Below are 21,049 nucleotides of genomic sequence, written 5' to 3'. Positions count from 1 at the left end.
AAGCAGTGTGGTCCTTTGCTGCACATGCAAAATGAGCCAGAGCTTTTCTCTCACCTTAGTTTGGGTATTTGTGTTCCCTGTTGAGATGAAATGCTTTTTGGTAGCAAATTTGTGAGGGGAGGATGACAGAAAAGGGTTTTAAATGCCAGCAGCACTGTACAACGTGGTGATATCAATTCGCTTAAAATAAAATCTGAAAAGGGCGAGTAAATAATAATAATAGAGGCGAAATGGACAGCAGCAGGAGCTCAAAAAATTAATATACCTCGAGGGTGAAAGGGGGGTGGTGAAAAGAGAAGTATTCCTTCGTTTACATCCAAAAACTAAATCAAGGGCCTTCTCTTTCTTCACTGTAGAACAACTTAGAGAAACAAAATCTGTAAGATGGTTTATCCCAATGTGGCCCCCTTCCTCAGGGAGATTTGGGTAGTCTTTCCAACCTCCAAAAATGGTCCAACCATCTGTGAAATAAAAGCTCTTTCCCCCTGACCTCGCAGCCTGGCTGACATCTGAAGAAATGTCTTCCTCCTAAGAGCGCAGCCTCTTCTACAGCTCCTTCCCCTTTATCTTCCCTCTCTATACATGCAACACGTCCAGCGGGTACTTCAGTAGCTGGGTCTCGGCCAAATTTAGCCCATTGCCAGTGTAGTCCTTTGACTCTTTTCAGCCTGATCTAGCATAGATACAGCAGCCCATCCATGGGCATTGTAGAACTCAACCATCAGATTCCTCCCATAATTCAAATTCCCCAGACATATCCTGGTGACAAGGGTATCAGAGCATCCTCGTCCCTGGCAAAGGCAGCAATCAGGGTTTGTTTCTATTATTTCTCTTCACTTGTTTTGGAGATAATTTGATCAGCAAGTTAGTGCTGGGGAGGCAGTTAATGAGCCTGAACTTTGAACTCAGAAATTCATCCCTGGTCGATCCTAGGATACATGGGTCCCAAAATGATGCTCTAGATTTCTTGCTGACTGCAGAGTTAAAGGATATCACAAGACTGGGGCATGGGGCAACAAACTTGCTGATGAAATTCAGTGTTGATAAATGCAAAATAACACTCGTTGGACAATAATGATCCCAACTATACATATAAAATGATGGGTTATAAATGATCTGTTACCACTCATGAAGGAAATCTCAGCAGGGGCATGGATCATTCTTTGAAAACAAGCGCTCAACATGCAGCAGCAGTCAAAAAAAGCTAACCGCTGGAAAAGAAATAGATAACACTGAAAATATCATACTGTCACCATTGTACACCCATACGTTAAATACCGTGTGCAGTTCTAGTCACCTCATCTCAAAATAGATATATCACTATTGGGAAAGGTAAAGAGAAGGGCAACAAAACTGATTGGGGATATGGAACAACTTCCAGGTGAGGAGAGAGTTAAAAAAAACTGGGACTATTCATCTTAGAAAAGAGATAACTAAGGGGAGATATGATGGAGGTCTATGAAACTGTGTGTGGTGCAGAAAAAGTGAATACGGAAGTGTTATTTACCCATTCACATAACACAAGAACTGGGGTTCCCCCAATGAAATTAATAGGCAACAGTTTTAAAATAAACATAAGGAAGAAATTGCAGCAAAGGAGATTTAGGTTGGACATTGCAAAAAAATTCCTGTTAGGGGGCGTTAAGCACTTGAATAAGTTGCCTGGCGAGACTGGAATTTCCATCTCTGGAGATATTTAAGAGCAGGTTAGATAAACATCTATCAGGGATGATCTAGATTAGGGGTCGGCAACGTACGACATGTGTGCCATAAGTGGCATGCAAGATGATTTTCAGTGGCACGCACAATGGTCAGGCTCCCCCTTACTGCTCCCCCTTACTCTTCCCCCCCCCCCCCCACATCAGGGAGCCTGTGCTGGCGATCCAGCATTGCACCCCCCCTACCCTGCAAGATTGGAGCCAGTGTCTTCTACTTGCGGGGGGAGGAAGCCCTGAAGCTCCATGCTGGATGTGGCTTGGGGGGAAGCGCACATGCGCTGTTCCTCCCCTCCCCACAGGAAAAGCCGGAGTGGAGCCCAGGGCAGAAGACCAAGTGGGGGCATGTGGTAGAGAGAGCCCCTCCTCCTGTCCCATGAGAGCAGTGCAGCCCAGGGCAGGAGGGTTAAATCTTGGCGCACCACTTAGAGGTCAGCAACCTTTCCAGATCTAGCTGGTGCTTTGTCCTGCTGTGAGGGCAGGGGACTGGATTCGATGACCTCTCAAGGTATCTTCCAGTTCTAGTGTTCTATGATTCTAAGTATTTCACACAATGCACAGTCAACCTGGGAGACTCATTGTAAAAGGATGTTTATAGTGTGCCAAGATGGCCATTAGCCAAGATGGCCAGGGATGCAACCCCCATGCTTTGCATATACCTAAACCTCTGACTTCCAGAAGCTTGAAGGACTGGAAGAGAGAGGATGGAGCACTCAATAACTGCCCTGTGAAACATCTGGCACCAGCCACTGTCAGAGGACATGATATGGAGCTGGTCCATTGGTGTGACCTAGTATTGTCATTCTTATGTTCTTAATTCCAAACACTGCCCTTTGCAGAAACAAATAATTGAGTCTTTTTGTTCTTCTGCGCCTTGTATGAACAAAATATATTTGTTAAGGATGCAATTTAAATGCTGCCTGTTGCTCCCAGAGGGAGGCATCTGAAAAGAGATCTTTGTGTGTTGCCGCATGCAGTACAATATGTACAGTAGGATGGCTTCTCCTTTTTCTGTGATAAGCACGACACTGAAGTCTACTGTTATTTGGGTGCACATGTGACTTTCTATCTGAAATAGGAGTGTGTTTGCTAAATGGCTAGCGAACTGCCCAGAGAGCATACTCACTTCAGGAGAGTGACAGGATAAGCAAAGTGGCAGAAACAAAGATAGGAAAGGCAATTTTTGCACTAACAAGTGTGAGCTGATAAGCCTGACCGGTATGGGAAATGTCGAGAATCCTAACTGCGCTTGTCAAGACAAAATTAGCTGTGCCAGTTTGTTTCCAGAGCCACGATATGCTATGGAGAAACCCTTATTTATTTTCTCATTTGTGGAGAGAAAGTGCTGGCTCATGGAATTCCTCTTGTTTGTAGCAAGCTATTTCTCTTATGGATAAATAACTTTCCTAACTTGGTTGTCCATACCCAGGAAATAAAAGATTAGTTACAGGGATGAATGGTGAAGTGTCATGTAAAGGTTTTATTGGCCACATGGGTGAGTTATGCAGGTCATCCAAATTGACTGCCTAATTGTCTCAGACACATTGTTCAACACAGCTGCCTTATACTCAGTGGGTAGCAGGGTGTGGAGGGAATACATGCATACCTCTTTCCTAAGTACGCATGGTTAGGATGAATTCTACTCATTTTCTATCCTTCCCAGGGTGTGTGTTGGAGTGCCTGGTGTGTGTTGGGCACTTGAGAGCAAGGTGTGATGACAATATAGTGCACCAAGAAGCAAAGGGCGTATATTTTTAAGGAAAAGAACTGGATACTTGCCAGTACAGATTAAACCTCTCTAATTCAGCACCCTCTAATTCTGCCCAGTGCTAAACCAGACAATTTGCCGAACCACAGAGGGCCTAGCAGCATTACTAACAATTCCATTGCTTGCTGGGCCTCTTAGAAGACAGTTGGGGTAAATTCGAGCTAAATAACAGCACAGGACACTGACCGCCAGGACTGGTGGCTGTAAACAAACTTTGATACCACGGGAAACTTGACCACATGCATGATAAGTGGGCATCCAGCTAACTAAAATCATGCTGGACCACAGATGTTGCTGGACCAGGTAATGCCATCCTAGAGAGGTTCAACCTGTATATAAAGTCACGTATAATAAGTCAGAATGGTCTTGTGGCTGTAGCAATGAGCAAGGGGTTAGATAACCTGTGCTCTGTTTAGCAGCATTTTGGATAGACTAGATAGGCAAAAAGTCATACTGGAGAAGTCTAAGGTAATAAAGGTGAGAAATAACTAGGCCCTGTTCTACACTAGGTGGTTATTTAAAAATAACTTCCCTTATTTCAAAATAACAAGCCGAGCGTCCACACTACCAAGTCCGTTATTTTGAAATAAGGGGCTGGTTATTTTGAAATATTAACTCGTGCTTTCCACAAGGAATAACGCTTATTTTGAAATAGCAGTAGTATGGATACCCCGGTGCTGCTCTTTCGAAATAACTACTTCCCAGAGTCATTCAAAGTAATTACTCCCCAATGCTTCCTGGGGCTCTAAGTCTGAGGTAGCATGTCCACATTAAGGGAGTCTGTCTCGGACTAATTTTAAGGCTTCCCTGTAGTGTGGACACGCTATTTCGAAATTATTATTTTGGGTGTTGTTATTTCAAAATAAGGTCCTTCTATAGCCATGCCCTTAGGTACATTCAAATAAGCCTTTTTTTCCCCCCCAAGAGGGTCAATGACTATTACCATCACCATTTTCTTTTGTCTGTAGGGCTGTGGCAAACTATGGCTAGTTACTTTGCTGAACGAGGTCTTGGAAAAGATCTAGCTGTAAACACGCAAAGTATGGCTTTGTGTTCAAAAGTGGTGTTTCAACACAGTGTCTCATTTTCATAACTCTTCAACCTCCCAAACTCCAGCCAAGGAACTACTGGTAACCATGTTTCATTACTTTTTTTTTTATTTTGTCTTGATTCCAACAGTGAACGTACACCTCTTCTTTTCCTTAAAAGATCTCTGACAAAATTGCACCACACTGGCAAAAACAATCTCTGTTGATTGCATTATCAAATATGATGTAAAATAGCTCCCTGAAAATATCTTGGCCATATCTTGGGAGGCTGGTTTTAATTCTGACCCATGCTAAAGTGATTACAGGCCTGATCCAAAACTCAGTGGAGTCAATGGAAAGGTTCCAATTGATTTCTCTGGGCTTTAGATGAAGGCCTAAAAGCAGACAAATAATTCAGTGATGTAAACACGCTAGTGGGAGCCAAGAAATCTGCATTCTAACCCCATTTTTGGTGCTGACTCCCTGTGGCATTAGACAAGTCTCTTAACGTCTCTGTCTCCATCTCCATAACAGGGGTGGGCAATAATTTTTGGCCGGGGACCACTTCAAAAAGTTTTGATGTGCCTCCGGGCAGGACCTAAATTGAAATGGGCGTGACCAGTGCACTTATGGGCTACCCCACCCACAGACCATGATTGGTCTGGGGGTGGGGAAGCCCCTTTGCCCCTCCCTCGCACTAGGCACCCATGCTGGGCCCTGCTGCATGCTCCTTGAAGGGTGGAGGTAGGGCGGGAGGAGGCTTCAGGTGCTTCCCCCACCCCCATGCCAATCAGAGCCTGGGGGCGGGGGAGCGCCCGAAGCTTCCTCCCGCCCTGCAAGGAGCACATTGCTCTTTGATGTGCTGCACACTCCTTGCAGGGTTGGGGCAGGGCGAAAGAAGTTTTGTGCAGATCCCCCATCCGCACGCCTTGATTGGCCTGGGAGCGGGGGGAGCGCCCGAAGCTTCCTCCCACCCTACTCCCGCCCTGCAAGGAGCATGTGGCAGGGCCCGGCATGGGAGCCTAGTGCGAAGGGGGGGCAAAGTGCTAAGCGCTCCTCGCAGGGCGGGAGGAGGCTTTGCGCACGTCCCCCGCCCCCACGCCAATCAGAGCCTAGGGGCGGGGAAGCTGTGCGAAGCCTCCTTTGCCTGGCCCCCACCCTACGTGAGTGTATGGCACTTTGAAGTTCATGCGCTCCTCGCAGGGCGGGAGAGCAGGTGGAGGAAACTTTGCATGCTCCTCCCGCCCGATCAGGGCCTGGGAGCAGGGGAGCCCGCCATGTCTCCTCCCTCCCTGAGAGGAGCGCGTAGCACTTGGAAGTGCAGCATGCTCCTCGCAGGGTGGGAGGATGTTTTGCATGCGGTCCCGCTGCCCGCAGGCCCCATTCAGCTTGGGAGCAGAGGAGCAGCAGGGCCTCAACCTACTTGGCAGACCAGATCCGGCCCACCCCCGATTTATAACGTAGGAATGATGATTTTCCTGCCTCACAAAAGAGTTGTGAGAATGGGCTGTTTAATGTCCCTTTCACTTTGCAGGCAAAAAGCAAAACATGCCCCAGCTACCTCTTGGGAGCACAGTCCTCCTTTGTTTTTTACAGTTGTGTGCACTTGCTCCTCACGAGCAATATTCAAGATGTCCAGCCTAGGGCACACAAGAACTATGCTTCAGGGAGCACCTGAGGAATTGGTCTCTCGTGCATCATGGCCTCTAGGATATGCCCAGAATTTTGACCTCCTCACCGTCGTATGCTGGGGACATATGAACTAGGAGAATCTGGTATGATGGTGACACACCCTACAGTAGGAGTGATTGCTCCGATGGTTGTAAAACATATAAGTCCTTTAAGCTATCTTGTGTCAGGCCCCTGAGTAAAATTACAAATATTAATGGGGGTATTTCAGATCAGCTGCTGAGGCATTGTGTGTGTCCCCACACATGCTTAGTTGACAGACACATGCAACCTAAGATCACCTATCCCTTTGGGAAGCACAGTGGAGGACGTTTCCCATCTCCTTAAATGGTTCAGTTGCATCATTTGGGGACACACACACATACATCACTAAACTGGCCACACACACACACCCATTCCATTTGCTTATGTGGAAAAGTTACTATTTTGAAAGTATTCACTTTTAGTGGAATTTCACAGCTAGAAACCAGAGAAAACTCCAGCACCATGAGTACCCCCAGCTTCTCGCAGACCAGGCGGAAGTGCTGTATGGACCACCAACACCATGGACCACAACTTCACCCTCTATGTATGTCGAGCTTTGAGAGGCAGCATGGCAGACCGTTAGCTCAGCTGGTGATATGAAGGGACATTAGAGCGCAGCTGAGCCAATTATTTATGAAGGAATAAGCATGACCGTTCCCAAGCTCTTTTTTGGACATAGCATGCAATATGAGGGTATGTCTACACTGCCACCCTCGTTCGAACTAGGGTGGCTAATGTAGTCATTCGAACTTGCAAATGAAGCCTGGGATTTAAATATCCCAGGCTTTATTTGCATGTTCCCCGGGCGCCGCCATTTTTAAATGCCCCATAGTTCGAACTACCTGCCCGCGGCTACACGCGGCACGGGCTAGGTAGTTCGAATTAAAGCTCCTAATTTGAACTCCGATTTCTCCTCATTGCAGGTAGTTCGAACTATGGGGCATTTAAAAATGGCGGCGCCCGGGAACATGCAAATAAAGCCTGGGATATTTAAATCCCGGGCTTCATTTGGAAGTTTGAATGACTACATTAGCCACCCTAGTTCGAACTAGGGTGGTAGTGTAGACATACCCTGAGAGTTTAAAAATTGTGTTTTCCTGCCTAATATTTAGAGCAGGTGTAATATTTCTGGAGAAAGATGGATCTCTGTGAATTTTTTGTAGGTATTTTTTTTCTTCATTTAGTTCTTATTTCACTCATCCCTGGATTTAAAACTTCTAGGTTATGTAACTGCCCAAAGCGGGAAAGTAGTAAAATACAGGAAGAAATGTGATGTTTGTGGTTCTGGGGAATATTTACATGACTGTAGATATATAATCCCGTATTTTCGTTCATTTAAAAGGACAGTGCACATGACTTAAAGTAGACGTGCTACTAGAGGAAGAAGAGTCATTTAGAGTGGACAGATTCCAAAGGCCAAAGCTGCCTGCTTATTTAAATTCTGTTGTGTTGTTAGGGCTCACTACTAACAATTGTTCTTGCCGTTATCGCTTGCTTGTTTTTTGCAGGACATTGTGTCAGGAAATTCCTGTCTGGCACTTACAAGGTGTTTCTAAAAGGAGAAACGAGAGAATGCAGGGAGCAGGAGGAAATGGTAAAGGGGAGTGGCAGAAAGGAGGAGGAATTTGAGATAGTTGCAAGGCCTGGCAGCGAGCTGGCTGAAAAGATTACAACTGGCTCAAGAGAAGAGCGTAAGAGTGCAGATCATAGCTAGAAATTCTCAGCTCTCTCCCTACAATTTTACCTTTACAAAGGTGAATCCCACCTTAAGTGTCTCAGGAAATGGTTTAAGGATGACAAAGATGATTTGCTCCCAGGGGAGAGAAGGAGCAGGTGGATTTCCATCCCAGGGTCATATTACAGTGGAGAATCTTGACGATCCTCATGACAAAGGGGCCCAATATGAAATAAGAACAGACTCTTGTTTCAAAGCCGTCTAGGAGGAGAGACCGTACCACGTGCACTTACTCATATCTGAAGGCAGGATTCGGGGTGGTCACAATTGGTTTGGAGTTAAGAATTGTTTGTGGCCTGTTGATTTGGGAAACTGACATCCGTGCCTCCCACTTATACCAATACACTGAATACGATGGACAAACCATCCCTTTGTGGACTAGCTCGACATAAGAAGGATGGTGCTGTTCTATCATTATTAATAACGATGTTGTTTTCTGTCATATAATTAGAAAATGCATCTTGCTTTGCCTCTAAGCACTGCAGCCTTATTACATTTGCACATTTTTTATAATATTTCAAGTGTAGTGACCAGATAACATTAATGAATATATTAGATAGGCAGGCACTCTTAAAGGAAAATAATAAACATACTTGTATATTAAAAAGTTAATTCAGTCTGGAGCCAAACAGGTAATTTTCCCTTCAGCATTTTTTCACTCAGCTAAGACAGGTTGGACTAGAAGTGCAGTCACCCTGTCTACAGAGCTTGGCTTGGCTTGCATGCCAGGGGCGAATTTTCTTCAGAGACAGACAGCAAGATGATCTGATTGGCTTTGTTCCAGAGCATGCTCACAAAGGCTCCTTTGATGAAGGACTTCTTGGTAAGCACTGTACCAAAAGCTGCCTGCCACCCTCCTTTCAAAGATACCCATTTACAGTAATTCTGTTTTTTTTTTTTAAGTAAAGTAAAATAGGGGGTTGCTACAAGAATAATTATGCTGGTCGACTTACAGAGGCAGGGAAGGGGCATGTTTCTAAGTAAACTGCTGAATGTTGGAGTAACTGCTTGGCAACAATGCAAGGAGTGTGTCATTACACTCATTAAAGCATCATCATTTTGCTTATCAATCTTTTCCCAAACAGGGTGCGGTGAAGCAGCACATATTAAAATATGGCTGCTTTTACTGATAAGGACCAATAACTTACCTGTTGATTTTTTTTGGAGCAGCACAAAAGTGTATCTTAGCTGGTGACAGCATACTTGATTAGCTGACTTATCTCCCTCTTCTACTAGACCCAGTGATTAATAGGACTTCGTTATTCCTTTCACGTAATCAGTTGGCGTAACGTGCAGAAGCAGTATCAGTCCCCAGTCACTTGCTATTGTCTTTGCTTTATCTGAGTTGGTTTCCAGATGTGATCAGCCACTTATTTGTCATTTCTAGTCTCCTTCATTTGTTCCCCCATTGGCTTTTAGATCAGTATTTGCCAAGGCCTCCACACCCTAGGGGAAAAGTGAACTAGCATATCAGAACCACGATTTTGTCAATACGTGCATGGCCTGCATTTCTCTGCCAGCATTTTATGATTTGGGGGAAGCGTCTACACATGCCCATGTACACTAAGCAGAAATGTTGGTTTCCATACGGAATAATGACAACCTGATATAATACTAATGAGGCTGGACTGATTTGAGCAACCTTTAATTCCCACTGTACCAGAACGCCTGACCCATCTGGTATCACTCCAAGGACACATCCACACGACAGGGCAAAAGTCAAATTAAGATATGTAGCTTCAGCTACGGTAATTATGTAGCTGAAGTCGCAATAGCTTAATTCGGCTTTTGGCGCTGTCGACACTGCAGGAAGTCTAAGGAAGAACACTCTCCCTTTGACTTCCCTTACTCCTCATGAAAGCAAGGTGACAGAAGTCAGATTAAGAAGCCCATTATTTCAAAATAATTTTGAAATCATGGGCTTGCTGTGCAGATGCACACTCTGTTATTTCAAAATAATCGGGCAGTATAGACAGAGCCTTAAGTTACTTGCGGATGGGCTGGAGTTAGGGGATTGCCAAGGTATGTGGGACTCACCTGAGCAACCTCTCCCAACACGGCCTGTACACAAATTTCAAAGCTCTCCACCTCTGTCAGAAGGCAAGAGCAACTGCAACACCTGTCTGGTTTTCAGCTGCTTGCACCGGTTTCGGGGTGCAGTGTGCACACCCTGGACATTTGAGGGATATATCAAATCCCTTTTTGCCTAATAACATGGAAGATACCTGTACATGTACATGTAACCACTACCTACTGTAGGGTTACTGCAGGTAGCGTACAAGAACAATACTTTGTGTTTAGATAGCACCTTCCATCCCAGTATCTCAAAGCATTGCAGTTTGAATGAGTGTTTTATCTTCATTCTACAGATGGAGAAACAGAAGCACAGAGATGTTAAAGTGACTTCCTCACAGTCATGTTAGAAGTGTGTGTCAGAGGTCAAATAGGATCAGATTTCCTGTTTTTTTTCACAAAAATGTGGTCTCCCTCCTATTGTTTTATAGGTTCTTTATGGTATATTATTTAAGATGGATTGTAGCTATTCTTAGCTTCATAGTTTTTTGTGGACTTATCTGTCCTAGATGTCTCTCTTTTCATTATGATTTTACCCCACTGTCAACCTTCTCATCTACATAGCAATTCTGTCTATGGTGTGACTGTTTAACTTGTTCAGTCTATAATATTTGGCTGTCTTTTCTGTATTTCATTAATAGTACATTACCGATTTTTTAAAAAATCACTGGAGTTTTGAATTCAAAGAAATAAGGGAAGGAAAAAAAAAGATAAGCTGGAGGAAATACTGATATGAAAAGGGAAGGGCAGAAATAACACTACTAGTACATGTACATTATACTGCTGTACAGGAATGGAAGCCAGCTGAAACATTAATTCTTGGTTTGATCAAGGTAGTGTAAAAACTGACTCCATAGGACTTCCAATAGAGAAATCGTTTTTTATATGTTACATATGAGCTGTAGTTGAAGCCAAATGTTCATTCCTCTCAAATTGTGTAGCTGGATTGCTTTACTTCCAACATTGAAGTATTATGTTTGGAGCTGCTAATAAACTTAATAACCCCCCTTTCTTACTTCCCCTGCTGTACTGAGTTCAGCACCATAAAAGAGTCAGCCTAGCCATTGTGTCATGAAAATTTTCATTTTTCAAAGAACAGGCAAATGATGAGTATGAATAAGAAAGAAACAATATATGATCAGTCAGTTGAGGTCTTCCATTTCTCCATCATGCCCCAGAAAACAAAAGCATGCAGAGATTGGTTTAAAACAAAAATACTTGCTCCCGATTAAAAATAACTTCTGCCCCAACACTATCCCTATTTTTTTTCCAATTTCCCAGTATCATACATACTTTTTTACATAATGCATAATTAATCTGTGGACCTCATTGACGCAGGAAGTGACTGTAGCAGGACTGATAGATATGTAAATAAGAACATCCAGAGTTGTTACAGTTAATACTAACAAAAAGATAGTTGGAAAGGAGTTGAAACCTTCCTTTCGGGGATTATGCTAGTCAGTAACTAACAGAGAGTAGGGTGAGCACATTAGGATGAGAACATTACCTTTCTGCCTCAGAAGCTGAGAATGGGTGATAAGGAATGGGTCACTTAATGATTACATCTTCTGTTCATTCCCTCTGGGGCTCTTTGTACTAGCCATGGTCAGAAGATAAGATACTGGACTAGGTGGATCTTTGGTCTGAGCCTGTATAGACATTCTTATGCCTTCTGAGTTTCTTGCGGCTTTCTCTGACGCATTAGGGGCTAGCCTCAATCAGAGACAGCAAACTGACTAGACACATCATGAATCTGATCCAGTACAGCTATTCATAGTTATATCATGAGGTCTCTGTCTACCACGTGTTCCAGGCATTAACTAAGGGAGAGGCTCCTTGGAATGCAGTGAGTGGTTTTTACCCCAGCCAAGCCTGAATTACATGAGATTTTAATTAAGCAGCTGGCCACTGAAGGTGGAGGTGATCTGAAATCCCAGAGTGGAAGATTGGTCTTGTTGTCCAGAGCCCTAACTACAACTTAGAAGATCAAGGGTCAATTCCCTAATCTGCCAGTTACTTTCTGTGACTGTGGACAAGTCACTTCATCTCGTAGTACCTCTGTACACTGTGAAAAGGAACCTCTCTACTTGACAGGCACATTGTAGCAATAAATAGATAAATGTGTGTGAGGCACTCTGAGATGTTATGGTGATTGGAACTTTCAGTGGATAATGGACTTGTCAGGAAAGTTAGTGGGTGCTTCTTCAGATGTAAGGAGAGCAGGTGAATAGAGATTGAGTGAGTTAGTTGAGTGGAGTATGAGACATGCATGCAACAGGATGGGGGACAGAGTAGGAGGGGATCAAGGAGGAAGGATGGAAGGGAGTAGAATCTTCTTAGAAGAAAGGGGGTGCGAGAGCCAGAGAGGGAATGAGAAGGCTTCTGAAGGTCACACGAAGAATCTGAACCAAAGCATTGGTCCTTCCAAGGTTAGTCCATCATTAGCCTTGTTTAGACTTCAATTTTCCTCAAAAATCTGGAGCTCCTCACTCAGTGGACTCTTGTTGAGTTAACAACGCTCCTACTAAAGACAACAGACTTGCTAAAACTTGTACTCTGCCTGCGGTGAACGGCGCTTGTGGTGAAAAGAACAGATTGTCAAACAGTCCTAGTCATTTTTCCTGATTTATGTGTGGATTCGGCATAGGGTGTGTGCTCTGAAATTTTACGGGCAATTTCCCCACTTCTTCCTGAGACTCTAGGAAGGACTTATCAAGGGCTCCATGCATCAGTAAGTGGGACTGTGGGTGGGATGTAGTTAGTCTCCTAATCCAAAAATTCCCACAGGAAATTCCTTGCAAAAAGTAATCCAGCAACAGCCAGGGTTGCTTCTTGCACAGAACTCCCTGGTCCTCCTTCTCCCCCCACTCCACACACGTACATGAGGAGCTCCATAGGCAGCTATTTGGGATTTCCATGGGAACTACATGTTGATCAGATTGCAATGAGCCTTTGAATTGGTGTGAAGAAAGGCTCAGTGTGAATAGCCCAAGACACACAGAATTTTAGGGCTGGACTTTCAGCTTTTTTCTATAGTTTATCCCTACCTCTTATCTTTGGCAGAAGAATAATATAATACCTAGTTTTTATTAGTAGATCTCAAAGAACTGTACAGAAAGCTGGGTATCTTCTTTACTGAAAGGTGGTGAAACTGAGGCATAAAGAAGTGAACTGATATGTTCAAGGTCACCAAGGAGGCCAAAAGTAGAGCTGGGAATAGAAGCCAGGTCTCCCGAGTCCTAGTCTAGTGCTCTAGCCACTCTGCAATACTGCCTCCCCTCTGAGAAGTTGGAGGAAATTTAGTGAGTGATCCATAGGCCCTCCCTCATGGGTTTTCAACAGGAAACATGGGGAGGAAAGAATCTAAAAAACTAATTCTAACACAAAACTGAAAGTATTTTACATTTCCTCAATGGATCAAAATAAAATGGATGGCTTTGTTAACCTACTGTGTGGAAGTCATTTTGTTGGGGGTGGTCCTGCTTTTATTGGACTAAAATGACCACTGCAGGAGGCCATCTAGTCCAACTCCCTACTCAAAGCAGGCCCAGGCCCAACTAAGGGTGCATCTACACTGCACCTGTAGCTCAAAATAGCTTATTTTGTCATTTTGAAATAACTCGTTATTCAGAAATGTCCCTTACTCCTTGTGGAACAAGGTTTACAGGGTTGTCAGAATAGCAAGCCTGTTATATTTGGAAATATAACAGGTTCACTGTTAAGACGTGGGTTACCTCCAGTGTCCCAAAATAGTGCCGCGGTGTAGATGTAGTATTCCTGACTGCAGAATTGTATTTGCTCAGTAAAACTAATAAACTTAGTAAGATAAAGCTCTGACATAATTTCTTCTAAAGGGTTAATTCTCTCTCTCTGTTTCTTTATGCTCACATATATAGGAGTTGTTTCCATTTCAGAATAATAGTAAATTTCAGAAAATTGTTGTTTTTTGCACATTATTTTCATTCATTTATGTAGCTCTTGTTTGTCATGTAAAAAAATCTGGATGCCATCAATGCATACAGTATTTACTCTGTGTGTAAGCGAGAGAAAATGGAAAATGTTCTTCATCATTCAGGAGCAATAAAATCAAATCTCTCAGAATCTAATGCAAACCTTTTAAATTAGCTTCTGCTTCTGGTTCTCTCTGTCTGTCTCTCACTCTCTGAAGAAACCGTTGGCCTGAAGTTATGTAACTCTAATGAGGTAGTTGTGGGGGTCTTTGTGGCTATCCTGCAAAATGAAAGACTAGAAAATTACAACACTGAGCTCATGTTTGCTAAAGTGATCAGCCCTAAATTGTGTACCGGGTTATCTTGGAGTATAATCAGCATATTTGAATAGAGCTGCTGTTAAAATAGAAGATCTGCTAGTAAGATTTGTTTTCATTTAGGCCTTACTCTCAGCTATAGGATTACACTGAGGCCTATATATCTTCAGGCTTTTGTACAAACAAGCATCTTAAACAAAACTACCATTATTATACTGACTTAGGGAGAGAGAAAAGCCTTGTTTGGTTTCTTAAGATCATGTGTGTGGCAAATAAAGCCTTCTTTTAAATGTAAGTTTTGTCTTATTCAGTATAACAACATAGATTTAAAAAAAAAAAAAAACAAAGCCCAACATTATTCTTCATGCCAATTCAATTTGTCACCTTTGGGTTTAAACCCAGATGTAATCTTGCAGTCTAGTAAAACAAGTGCTGTTCCATGCAGCTGAGGAGCATGACAGCTGATATCACTATATTTCTCACCAGTAGGGTAGATATAATCAATTTACTTCATGCTATAAGAGCTGACCTTACGCTTCTTTTTCCTACCTTCTATACAGTGGCCTCATTAAACTCTTTTCAGTGTGCTGATTTATTGCAGTCATGGACAACTTTGTGTTGTGTGTTGCCTCCTCCCACCAAAAAACTTCCATAGCTGTTCTTTGATATTAGTTTTACTGAGCATATCAAGGTTTTCTAGGAGGGTTGAGGCGTTTTTGTTTGTTTGTACTGTTTAAAAGTTTTCTGTAAATAACATAGGATGTGAAAGTTCTGAGCTCAGCTGGCAACCTGAATTCTAATGAAGGGTGGCCAATCACTTATGGTATGGATGCCGTGGGGTTTATTTCATATGGCTGCAAGGAGTCCACACATGTTCTCTTGAGTTCCATTCACAGGAGATAATGCAACCAATCGTATTGCATTCAGTGTTCCAGATTTAGCTGTGAGGTTTAAATTGTTGTGTGACTGAATATAGTGTGAAAAGTGGGATTGGATGGTGCAGCTGAGTGGAATTAGCCTGGGAATTTTTTTAATGGAACGCAGATAGTAAAGTTGAAACAGGAAGATGATTAGGGGAACTTGGTTAGAACTGGCACCGAAACAATGAAGTTTCGCTATTCTTACACTGAATTTGAATTAACTTGTATCTCCTGCTACAGTCTAACTACCCAGGGTCAAATCTTAAAAGGGGCCCCTGAAATGCTTGTTTGAAGAATTTGTATGCACAGCCGTTTGTACGTGCATAGTCATAGTTGGAGGCACTGATATTTACATGCAGATGATAATGTTGCACAGGGAGACTGACACACAGGCACACTCCAGGGGCCCTGGAGTATGGCCCTATGCCTCAACATTTTATTAGTACCATATGAAAAGACATTTTTCATGTCTTTACATATGGTACTACTAACATATTAGAGTGTTAAAACTGCCACAGGCTGACCTCAGATAATTAAAACTGTTTTAAAAATATCTAATTTGCTTTTTGCTGTCTATGCTGTTTGTCTGCTGTTGGCATTTGTCTGTGCTTGGAGAGTGATAACAGACAGGTCAGTTTCATCTATGTTTTTAGCAAATTTTACTTTCAGGTTCTTAAGCACTGACACAGATATTGCGACTGCAAATCTTGCTGGAGCATATTTAACTAGAAATGTTTTATTTTAAATTTCACCCAAGCATATTTTTTCAGCCTCCTTTATATTGTTTTCACTTTTACTCTTAATTTTAGGCCAAATTAAATAATGCCCTTTCAATGGATTCCAGGTTAATTGTGGCTCACTTGTATCAGAACCGTTGCAGAATGCTTCCAGTACGAAAAAAAAACCCACAGTAGATCAATCTGCATGTTGAGGAAATTAATCCATTTGCAAGTAACATTTAGCTCAATTCTGTCCTTTAAAGTAGGCTTTGACTTTCCTTTCCCATATTACATGGAGCCTCAAAGGTAAAGCAGTTTCCATTGGAAGAGGCTGATTCACTTGCCCCCATGCTGTGCAGTAGAGGCAGTTTAGACACAGCACTTAGAAAGCAGCTGTTTTTCTTGTGCCAGTGTCTCATTTTCCACATATGTAATAGATCAAAACATTTAGATTGGGTTGATCCACTTTATCACGACGAAAGAATTTTGGAGCAACACAAGTAAATAACAGTTTTAGTTGGAAAGAGGATGAATTGTCTCAGATTCTGAGAAGCTGTTGGTAAGCACCAATTAATATAGGACAAAAAACATAGAATTTTTTTTCTTTTTTTTTTTTTTCTTTTTTTGGAATCCCGATTAGCTGCAGAATTTTTGATAGAAATGAATGAATCACTGAGGACTCAGTTCCAAAGAATGTTACTATTTACTCAGTTCCATAGAATGTTCAGTAGTTGTCTGGTTTACAAAAATGCCGTTTCTTTTTTTGTTACACCTACCCAGACTTTGTAGACAGAAGAACATTTCCTGCTTCTAATTTGGCCTGCCGTTGTTCAGCATTGTCACTTTAAGAGCTAGATAAGATTAAATTAGATAGCAGACATTCTAGATTAGAAAACCAGTTAGAGAAACTATGCAACTTTTTAAAGCCTTTATCCAAATTGTGTTTAAGTAGGACGATATTTTAAGAAGCTTACATTAAAATATATTATTTCAGCTCCACCAGTTTTTCCTTTCCACAATTTGCAGACCAGACTTTTTTAAAATCTGTTTTGAAACATTCCTCCATCTTAGGGCTGTCTGTAATAAGTTGCTTGGCTAACTTTGTAGAAGGCCAAAGCCAGAAATAAAATGATGATGATGCTTTGGCAAACATAGACACACTGGTACGTGGGTTGTTGGCTACCACTGCTTATCCCCTTGCGGTTGCCACCATTTTTTCAGTGTTCCAAAATGCCATGTCAGAAGGCAACATTTCCAGGAATAATAGAGTAGTAAGTAGCACACTGATTAGTTGACAGAGTGATGTAATTTATTGAAATTCTACCTTCTAGTGGCAACATTTCTGGGAATTGCCATACTTACTCAAGTATGACCTATGAAACAGAGACAGTTAGGGAAATTAATATTATGTTTTTATTTGATTATTAATAACTCTTTATTAATTACTGTTATGATGGCCAAAAGTGAGCTGGATATTTTATGACACCAACGCAGACACATGCCTGAAGGAGTTTTTACATGTGATGCAATGACTATCAGTAATAGCAGAGAGTAGGGAAGTGAGAGGATGAAGCAAACAGCACCAAGATCTTTCAGTTTCTCAGTCTAGACTTGATGCATTAATTTTTAAAAATAATTATTATGGTTTTATCTCTCCTGGGAGCCATGAAAGAAGTGAGTCTTTTATCTATGGATTTGAGGTAGTTTATTGCTTGGTGGAAGAGAACTGGGAATCAGCTTAATAACTAGGGGTGCCAAAGTAGAAGTGACCAAAGTATTTATGGAAAAAGCCAGGCTTCATTGTCATAGAAAAGGGAGCAAGATGTGACACGGTAAGTGATGAGGTCAGAAATGTAGACCGTCTTGGGATTATGCAGGGCCATGAAGACGAGGATCATCACATTTAAACTTGATGCAGTACGGGGAAAAGGAGATATTCTCAAGGTATTATTACAGAACAGGAGTACAATAACGATTCTTCTGAGCATCTTTAGTCCGATCCCTTTCTTGCTGGGTCATCTGGAGTTTCTATATATTGATAGGGAGTCTATCAAGCGCTATGCAGAAGTGTAGTGCCGTGCGATAAATAGTCTTTTCCACTTCTGGAGCATCTTTCATGTGAGAATCTCAAGGTATGTTAATTAAACTTTCACTGCACCCTTTGAAGTAGGTAGTTGAGATACATGTAGGAATCTCTTCGCCAACCTCTGAACTGCAGCTTATCTTTAAGTTCAAAAGAGCACAGGAACATTGTGCCAGATTTTAGGAAATGTGGTAAGGAGGGTACAGTGGAAATTGGAGAAGGAATTTGGGTAGGCAGAGTGTAATTGGCTGTGCTGGGATTGGATTATAATGTCCTTACTCTCCTCAGGAGAACTTTCAATGACTCACAAATGCTTAGTAGCACAGTTTTACATCTCTGAAAAAATAGCCGTTCCATGTGCTCATTAACAACATGCTGGAACATGGGTGCAGTACTAACTCAGAGGGAAAGTTGCTAGCTGTAGATTCTGTAGCTTCTACATGTTCTTTGCTAGTCTTCCTTCAACATAATGCTTCACTTGCAAAGTCTTCCAGTATTGCAGCCCATGGCATTCATGGCTGAGAGATGCCCCCAGTCTTCAATTCTACTGCTCAGTAATGAATTTCAGGACCCAGATGTGAAGAGACTTGAATTACATTCCCCTGAAGTAATTTTCACAAGTGTTATCATGTTTCATGTTAATAAATGAGATTTAAACCAATATATTTTAAACAAGGATTTTACAGCTTCTACAAGTGTAGTTTTGTATGTTAAGCTCTTTCTTTCTGTAATGGCCAAAATTGTCACTGAGCAGAGGTAGACAATAAGATGTACTTTCCAGCTATAATTGCTATTAACAAAAAACCTTGCAATAGCAAAATAATCTGGTTTTGCATTCACTTTTTTTAATCCTGTCTTAAAGCAGGATTCAGAATCAGAAGACAGATAGGTTTACATTTAAAAGCAATCAATCTTTTAAAGAATGCATCGGTTGGTATGAAAAGGCAAAACCACCAAAATCTGAACGTTCAAAGTTATGCTTCCCACATGCATGAGAATCTGAGTGTGGTGCATGTGTGTGGCAACCCTCCATCCGGAAAGATGTAAACACCAAAGCAGGTCAGTTGCAGAAATGAGCCAAGTTCCAGCAATGCAAGTGGCTGAAGAGTCCTGTGCTTCAGGGATAGCCCTTGCCACAAGTAATGCAGGCATAAGCCCTGCTGAGCTTTCCTCTTTGTTTTCCTCTTTCAGCCACCTCTCTTCTGCCTTTTTGACCCTCTGGCACAACGCAGCCCTCCAGTGTTATAAGCTGCATCTTCCCAGCTTGCAGGTTCAATGTTAAAAGTTAAGGTTGTTCTTGCAAACATTCTTGAACCTAAGCCTACGACATTCAGGCCTGGTCTACACTAGACCAAGAAGGTTGTCAAAATGTGTAGCTGGAGTCAGCTTACCTTAAGCTGAGCCGTGGCAGCGTCCACAGAGCAGGAGGCCAGTGGGAGCTGCCCTCAGCGTTCAATTTACAGGTCTATACTAGACCCACTAAATCAGACAATAGAAAATTGATCTCCAGAACATCAATTTTCTGGTAAGTATAGACATGCCCTTAGTGTCTTGATGTATGTGTAGTAATGTGTATTATTGGCATTATTGTAAACACTCTGGCTGTGTCTATACTGGCGCGATCTTGCGCCAGAGCTATGCAAATGAGGCTCAGCGTGGAATATCGCCGAGCCTCATTTGCATAACTAATGAGCCGCCATTTTGCAGAAGAGGCTCTTGCGCAAGACGGAGCTGTCTACACTGCCCCTTTTTGCGCAAGAAAAACCCTTTTGCGCAAAGCCGTTATGCTGATTATTTTCAGGCATAATGGCTTTGCACAAGAGGGTTTTTCTTGTGCAAGAAGGGGCAGTGTAGACAGCTCCGTCTTGCACAAGAGCGTCTTCCGCAAAAATGGTGGCTCATTAGTTATGCAAATGAGGCTCAGCGATATTCCATGCTGAGCCTCATTTGCATAGCCCTGGTGCAAGATCGCGCCAGTATAGACACAGCCTCTTTGTTTCAACCTTCACTGTATCTGCAATGTGATTAACATAGTACAATGACTACATATCAGAAGCACAATGGAAGAGATGGTTATAGAACATAGAGAGAACCATAAGGACAATCCAGGACCCAAAAGTTATAGCTTTATTTCACGGTGCTTGTGCAAATAACTTTTGCCCTACTGGCACCAGACAATGGCATATAATCATCTAAGATGATGTACAGCCAATGGCATGAGCTATCCTTTCCCGTTATAATATTTTGAATTGATTCTTTGTCCCGGAGTTTCAAAAGTACAGTAGTTTGATTTTGTTGGGTCCCAGTTTTTGGAGACATCTTTAAAAACGTCTGAATTTTAGTGGCTAGGTGTTGGGCTATTCCTGGGTTAGCAATTAAAACTGCATTACTTTTGAAAATCAGTTTTTTCAGCTCAGATTTAGTAAAGAGTCTGTTCCTCACAGAGAGACGTATATATATCTGAATGTTGAAGTTATAAATCAAAGTCACTTTGGAAAAATGAAAAGGCTAAACAGCATTTGAGATATTTCTAAACCAAACATGGGGAAAGACTTTTTATTTCAGTGCTCAACTAACACAAAAATGGTGAAATAAACGGAACTCACTTTGCCTAAAAAAAGAAAGGGAAAGCACTTTGAGTTACGGTAAAGGAGTCTATTTCCAGAAATTTTAAAGTACCTGGTCTTAAAATTCAAAATGCCTTCTCAGCCATACCTCTGGTGTCAGGGGTTTACAACAGTTCTTTTATTTAATTGTTAAGGAATTAGGTTGTAAATATATGTGCATGTTTTCACAAGGGAAAAGAATGAGGTTTTGTCACAGGGCTTTGAATGTGTATCTGGATCAGTCTTCTTTGTAATTAGTGTTACTGAACTTGTCATTGAGGATGATCATCTGAAATAAGATGAGGATGGGAGAGCACATTTGAAAGAAGAGGTGCTACAGAAATCTTAAAGACAGTGATGCAAGAAGGCAGCAACAGAAGTAGAAAACAGTGGTTAGAGTTTTTAATGCAAAGATAGTACTT

At 42.1% G+C, this 21,049-nt stretch overlaps 1 protein-coding gene across 5 annotated transcripts in view; it reads left to right on the top strand.

The window, feature by feature from the left end:
- VTI1A (vesicle transport through interaction with t-SNAREs 1A) overlaps positions 1–21,049 on the top strand; it is a 368,659-nt gene that overhangs the window by 312,986 nt on the left and 34,624 nt on the right. The gene's annotated exons all lie outside the window — the stretch shown is intronic.

The sequence above is a fragment of the Pelodiscus sinensis genome, chromosome 8 (genome assembly GCF_052426305.1).
Source record: "Pelodiscus sinensis isolate ZL-2025 chromosome 8, ASM5242630v1, whole genome shotgun sequence".
NCBI classification, from domain to species: domain Eukaryota; kingdom Metazoa; phylum Chordata; order Testudines; family Trionychidae; genus Pelodiscus; species Pelodiscus sinensis.
The sequence above is the reverse complement of the archived record's forward strand: the minus strand, read 5'-3'. Positions and strand labels throughout refer to the sequence as shown.